Below are 7767 nucleotides of genomic sequence, written 5' to 3' on the forward strand. Positions count from 1 at the left end.
TGTTGTCCTATCGTAAGGAAGAGCAAGAAAGATTACAAGGGGTACTATGGACCTCTCAGTCTCACTCCAGTGCTTGATAAAATTACGGAGAAAATGATGGTGGGAGTTATGGAAAAACACCTGAAGTACAATTACAGAATCAGAATCACAGAATCACAGAATTACCCGGGTTGGAAGGGACCTCAAGGATCATGTAGTTCCAACCCCCCTGCCTAGCAGGGCCACCAAACATACACATTTACTAGATCAGGTTGCCCAGGGCCCCGTCCAACCTGGTCTTGAACACCTCCAAGGACGGGGCATCCACAACCTCACTGGGCAGCCTGTTCCAGGACCTAACCACCCTTCTAGTAAAGAACTTTCCCCTAACATCCAACCTAAATCTTCCCTCCTTCAACTTAAAACCATTTCCCCTAGTCCTGCTATTATCAGCCCTTTCGAAGAGTTTACTCCCCTCCTGGGAGTAAGTTCCCTTCAGGTACTGAAAGGCTGCAATGAGGTCACCCCGCAACCTTCTCTTCTCCAGGCTGAACAAACCCAACTCCCTCAGCCTGTCCTCACAGGGGAGGTGCTCCAGCCCCCTGATCATCTTCGTGGCCCTCCTCTGGACCCTTTCCAAAATCTCCATATCTTTTTTGTACTGAGGGCTCCACACCTGGACACAGTACTCCAGATGGGGCCTCACAAGAGCAGAGTAGAGAGGGACAATCACCTCCCTATCCCTGCTGACCACCCCTCTCCTGATGGAGCCCAGGATCCCATTTGCTTTCCGGGCTGCCAGAGCGCACTGCTGGCTCATGTTAAGTTTCTCATCTATCAGGACCCCTAGGACTTTTTCAGCCGAGCTGCTCTCAAGGACCACTCCTCCCAGCCTGTACAGGTGCCTGGGGTTCTTCCGGCCCAAGTGCAAAACCTTGCACTTTGCCGTGTTGAACCTCATTAGGTCCACCCGAGCCCAGCTTTCCAGCCTGTCAAGGTCCCTCTGAATGGCATCCGTTCCCTCCACCTTATCGACTGCACCACTCAGCTTGGTGTCATCAGCAAACTTGCTGAGGGTGCACTCAATTCCCTCATCGATGTCATTAATAAAGATGTTAAAGAGCACCGGTCCCAAGACAGACCCTTGAGGGACGCCGCTCGTTACCGGCCTCCACCTGGACATAGAGCCATTGACCACCACCCTCTGTCTGCGGCCTTTCAACCAATTGCTTATCCATCTAGTTGTCCACCCATCAAATCCACCTCCCTCCAATTTGGAGATGAGGATGTGATGGGGGACCATGTCAAAGGCCTTGCTCAGGTCCAGGTAAATGACATCGGTCGCCTTCCCTTCATCCAATTCTGTGATTGGTCACCGACAACACAGTATTCCGAGGGGATGGTCCTATTTAATTTCAAGTCTTTTTATGACACCTTTATCCATTGAGCTGAACAAGGGAAGGCAGTTGATGCAATCCTTGAGGATTTCAGCAGAGCTTTTGATACTATTTCTCCAGCACCCTTCTGGACAGAAATTCCTGCATACAGCTAGACAGAAACAGAACGTGGTGTGTTGTAATACAAGAAGAATTTTACAGAGCAGCAGCCATGGATTGAGATAAGGAGTTCACAGAGCAGCAGCTGCGGAGCAGGATAAACAGCATGAGAACAAAGGACATCTCTAGGAAAAGAATGAATGGCTCGTGGCTTTGAAGGGGGGTTATAGGGTTGTTATTGCAGTAGCTTTCCTCCAATTAGCGTGTGTGATTTTTGGACGCCCTTGTCTGTCTCCTATAAAATCATGGCTTTTCGGGCAATAAATTGACGCAGCTATATGTAACCATATTGGTGTTTGTCTGTTTGACCCAGCACGCTGACATTTTGCCTTTCAGGTTCACCAGCAGTGGTGAGTGAGCAGTTGGCCAGCAGTTCTGTCCCAAAGAATTATAGTCAGTGGGTTCCATTGGGCTGGTAGATGGTCACTGTCAGAGTTCCCCAGGGTTCCATTTTAGGGCCAGTTTCCTTTCATGTTTATGCAGATGACTTGCATGCAGGACTAGAAGATGTTCTGAGCAAGTTTGCTGGTGAGACCAGATGAGGAGGTGCTGTTGCCTCCACTGAGGTTGGAGAGGACTTGCAGAGAGATGTGCACAAGTCAGAGAAGTGGGTACCAGTTGGTACTAAGCACCAAGTGCATAACGCATAACAAGTGCCTGATTGTTCACCTGGGTATGGGCAACCCTGGACATACACACTGACTGGATATGGGACACATAAGAGAGGTCTGACTGAAAAGCATTGGGGGTCCTTCTCAACATAAAATTGGAAGTGAGTCAGCAGTGTGCCCAGGCAGCCAGGAAGGCCAACGGTACCCTGGAGCACATAAAGCAATTTATTGCCAGCTGGGTGAGAGAAAGGGTTGTCCCTCTTTGCTCTGCATTGCTACAGCCTCACCTGGAGCACTGGGTGCACTTCTGGTCACCGCATAACATAAAGGACATAAAACTATGGGAGAGTGTGCACTGGAGGGCACTGGAACTGAGAGATCTGAAGTTCAGAGTTTCACAGGGATTGACTGCTTGTTCAGACTGGGCCCTTCTCACATCCCACATCCTGCAATGAGACACAGGGCACATGTGGGATAGGAACTTCACAGCATCCTTGCACCACATGCAGAGCCTGGGATCTTCCGTTCCTATGTCTTTCACTTAACATCATATAGACTTCCAACTCACTGCCACAGGAAGTGCCCTGAGCCAACATGAGAGACAGGATCTCCCTACTTCTGGTCTTGCAATCGGGGCTTGACCTGTCTGCTTCATAAGGCAAAGGAGATGTTTCTTAGCATGCCAGTGCCTTTGCCTGCCTGTAGTCATGGCTTCCAGTTATCTTCTCTAACTAGTCTGTTGGGAAGCTTACTTGGTAATGGCCCTCAGTGGGACCATTAATACTCCAAGAAACTTCACTGTTACTTCTGACTTTGTCTTCTTGAGCACTTTGTGCAAACTTCTCTCTGCACTGGAGGTTGATGGACTCAGCACCAAATGCTCACTGGGGCCCATTATAACCTAAAGAGCCTCTTGTGCCTTGTACCTTCCTGTTCTCTTCTTCAGGTTTTCAGAATGTGTTCAGCAAAATGGAGAGAGCTTAAAGAGCAAGAATCCAAAATGCATTTATTGTCTATTTATTTATAGTTTGTTTTATACAAGAAGTTAAAGAAGCACTTTGCAACTGATGTCAATCCAGGATGTCCCAATGAGTTCTGTACTGTTACTGTGTTGACAAAGTTCCTCCTCAACCTCCCCATCCCACTCCTACTCACACTGGCCCCATGGGACTTGCATCACTTTTCCTCACATCACTCTTCTCCTCTACTGTCACCCGCTCAGTGTTAAACCTCCTTTGTACCAACTCCCACTGGCTTTCCACAGAGAACCAGCTGCACGCAGAAAAAAGAAAGAATTCTCTTTATTTACGGCCAACAAACAGAAGTAAATGTGATGCAATTGAATGAACAGTAAAACACAGTGATCAACTGCATGCCATGTCCAAGCAGCTTCTATTGAGGTTTATTTTTCATAGGGAATATTTGCACAAGAAATGAGTTAGAAACAGATAGGATGGGATAGATAGAATCACGGTGAAGGAGTTGACAACAGACTTTTGAGGAATGGAGCAAATTTCAGTAATCTCCCTTGGATAGATCAGCCAGGGAGTTGGGAGGTATCAACTTAGAATTGAACAGGACTCGTGAGTATTTCTCACACTGAGACGGGTTAACACTTTCTTCTTGATTTCTATCTTTGTCTTCAACTCTTTTTTTCACTTTTACTGACATTAATGAACATCTTTCAGAATTCATGCTTTCTTTAAAGCATGAAAAAATGAAAGAGAGAAAGAGAAAAAAAAGAAATAGAAATAGAAAAAGGAAAAAAAAAGGATATGGAAAGGGAAAAGGAAAAAGAAAAGGAAAAGAAAAAGGAAAAGGAGAAGGAAAAGGAAAAGGAGAAGAAAATGACATAGAAAAAGAAAAAGTAAGAGAAAAAGAAAAGATAGGAAGGGATAGATAGAATCACAGTGAAGGAGTTGACAACACAGTCCATCAGTCTTTGGCAAGATGGAGCAAATTTTAGTCATCCCCCTAAAAGTCACAAATCAGACAGATAATTGGGAGGTATCTGACTGAACAGTAAGAAAGGGATGGGGAAATCTGGCAGGCTGTGGCAGGAGCATGTGTCTAAATGGCCTGCTGAAAACATGCCTTTAACCACGACCATTTATTTAGGACAGCTGGAGACACCTGGAGGATGAGGGATCAAATAGGCAGCAGGGAAGAGCAGCGGTGGGCACCGGGATTTAGTCACAGGGCAATGATGGCACTGGCATCGCTGTCTGTGTCTCTGTACCTGAAAGCATCTGAATTAAAGGAAAAAAAAAAAAAAAAAAAAAAAAAAAAAAAAGACACAAAATCCCTACAAAGACTCATATTTACAACTAAAAATGGAACAAGACTCATGAGAATTTCTCATGTTAAAAAGGGTTTACACATTTTCATTGATTTCTATCTTTGTCTTCAATTCTTTGTTTCAGTTTTATTGACATATATGTTCATCTTTTAAGCTTACAGCCTCAAAACAAACAAACAAACAAATAAATAAAATTAGATCCTTTTGTCTTTTGCACGTGGCCTGATGCCCCTTTCACCTTCACAATTCCCACCAGACCTTCCATGCTGGAGAGTATGAGATCCAGCAGAGCATCTCTCCTCTTTGGTTCCTCCATGGCTTGGTCAAGAAGCTGCCATCTGTGCTCTCCATGGATCTGCTGGATGCCACATGCCCTGCTGTGCTGTCCCTGCAGCACATACTGGAGTGAAAAAGGCTCCCAAAGGGGACAATGGCCAGACAACATGAGACTCCCATCTGTCTGCAGAGGGCACCTTCCACTTGCTCTCCCTGATCAGGAAGACAGGAAAAGACACTGATGGTCTCCTCTGTTTGCCATTTCCATTAGCTCTGACCTGTCTGCTCTTCCATCCCCAGGCAGAGCTCAGTGCACTCTCACAGAGGGCATTCACCCTTCTTTGTCTCCTCGCCCATCCATCCTAAAGACTCAGTATCCTCCTTGTGCTACAGTGCAGTTGTGGAAGCCATTAAACTGTGTCCCCGTGGTCCAAACAGGAGCTCAGGCCAGCAGCTCTACCAAGATTTCTAGCTTCTTGTGTGTTGGTGTTTGCATTAGTGCAAAAACACAGAAGTAAACATCCTAATTGAAAAGCATCACTGGACATAGCCTGACTGGATAGCTCATCTATGGTATCAGTGTGCAGAAGGTGGCACACAAACATTAGACCGATCGTGGGTCTTGGAGGTGACATAGCAGCACAAACACTCCTAGGGCATGACTTTGCTGAAGGCCCTGTGCTGCACTTGCAGCTGCATGTGAATTCACCAGACAGCCGGTGCTATCCCCTCTCTGGCCCTCAGCGGAAGCCTAGGAAGGAGCTTTCTATCTCAGGGATTTCCCACACGGTTTACAAGCACTGGCACACATCAGGAGCAGCCCAGGCACCTTGGGCATCACCCAGTGTCTGTGTGTGAGCAGCTGCCTCCCAGCTGAAGGACCGAGGACTCAGAGCAGGAGCTCACATGCAGGCAACTCCTTGTGCACTTCTGAACTGAACCAGAGGAATCCCAGCTCCTGTGGGTGTGTAGGGAGCTGAATCCCATTTCAGCTCCAGGATTTCTGTCAAGGGATGAGACTCCTGCACTGCCTCAGCTGGATCACTGTCCTGCACAGGGAAAGTCCAAACCTCGCCTTCCTTGTCTGGTTGCCCTTTGTGATTCATCAAATGAACTCTGGTAGCACTCCCCATATGTCTCCAATCAGTCACTGACCACTGGACATGTGGTGGTTAATTGAGCGAATTTCAAAGCACAGTCATGATGCTGTTGTCTTTCAGGAGCTGTTGGCCATGAGGACCCAGGGATGTGTCAGGGGAGACGAGTGGGAAGGATAAAAATGACATAATCTGCTGCTTGCTTGCCCAGGCTCCTGGGACACAGGGAGCTCATAAAAGTGGGCAGAGCTGCAGAGAGACAGCTGTGCCCAGGAGCAGCTCTTGTGCACAGCACAGCCTGCAGGTGACAGAAGGAGAGGAGAGAAATTGGAGAGAGCTTGCAGGATGTGTATGGTGTGAGCAGGCTGCATGCTCTCTGCAGGAGCATTGCTCACAGACCATGACAGGGTAAGTCTCACTGCGGACCATGAGCTGCTTTTCATAGAGGGTCAACTTAATTTGGGATATCCCATAGCAGATCTGGATGCAGGCACTGCATGTTTCTTTACTGTGGAAAAAGCTTTCTGCTCCAGCTGAGACGGGTGCCCAGGGCTGTCCTGCAGAGCAGGGTCCCTGCTGTGCCCCAGGGGCTGTGTGCCGGGTATGGGACTCTGCCGCCTGCCAGGCTCAGCACTCAGCCTGCCCGGGGAGCTGCCCAGGGCACTGCGGGGATACGGGTGGGGGGAAGGAGCCCCCCGGCAGGGCTTGTGCTGCCACAGCTGCTGCCTGGGACAGGGGATCACAGCTCCACTGCACAACTCTGTTTTCTAGGGCCCTTGGAAGAGGAGATCCAAAGCAGGGGATTCTCATTTCTTGTTCTGAGGCAAAACGAATTGGAGGCAGAAAGTAGCTGTCACACTTCTGAGAATTTTGCATCCATCACATCAGTTGCTTTTTTTGTGAACAGTCATACGTTTTGTGCTTCCAGTCTCCCATTTTTTGAAGGATGGAAACAATATTAATTATCATTATTTTCTGTAGGCATGAATAATTCACTTTAGCTGCGAACAGGCAGCTTTATCTAACTGAAGTTGAATGGCACAGAGGCTGCTTTTGGGGCACTAAGAGCAGTTGGGGTAAAGATACGAGACAGGAAACAGATGAAAATATCCAGGGAGACAGGATAAGGTAAGAAAGTAAGAGGAATGGTTAGAGCTCCAAATGCTGCTTCTGCCTAAGGAATGCTGAACAAAATGAAATTAAATGCAAGTAATGGTGCTAAATGTACACTGTTGTAGGAGAATGAAAACATTTTATATTATTGCAGGAGGAGTGTCTCTGAGAATGGTCTGGACTTGTCATTATCTTCTGCACTCTGAACAGGACTCCAAGCACAACAACAGCAGATGCCCAACAGCAGCTCCATCAGCGAGTTCCTCCTGCTGCCGTTGGCAGACACACGGCAGCTGCAGCTCCTGCACTTCTGGCTCTTCCTGGGCATCTACCTGGCTGCCCTCCTGGGCAACGGCCTCATCAGCACAGCCGTAGCCTGCGACCGCCGCCTGCACACCCCCATGTACTTCTTCCTCCTCAACCTGGCCCTCCTCGACCTGGGCTGCATCTCCACCACAATCCCCAAAGCCATGGCCAACGCCCTCTGGGACACCAGGGCCATCTCCTACACAGGATGTGCTGCACAGCTCTTTTTCTTTGTCTTCTTCCTCTCAGCAGAGTATTCCCTTCTCACCATCATGTCCTATGACCGCTACGTTGCCATCTGCAAGCCCCTGCACTACGGGACCTTGATGGACAGCAGAGCTTGTGCCACCATGGCAGCAGCTGCCTGGGGCACTGGGGTTCTCTATTCCCTGCTGCACACTGCCAGTACGTTTTCACTGCCTCTCTGCCAAGGCAATGTTGTCAACCAGTTTTTCTGTGAAATCCCCCAGATCCTCAAACTCTCCTGCTCAGCCTCCTATCTCAGGGAAGTTGTGTTTCTCTTTTTTGGT

This window comes from Coturnix japonica, unplaced genomic scaffold (assembly GCF_054131305.1).
Source record: "Coturnix japonica strain WE unplaced genomic scaffold, WE-NBRP24 Scf044, whole genome shotgun sequence".
Taxonomy (NCBI): Eukaryota; Metazoa; Chordata; class Aves; order Galliformes; family Phasianidae; genus Coturnix; species Coturnix japonica.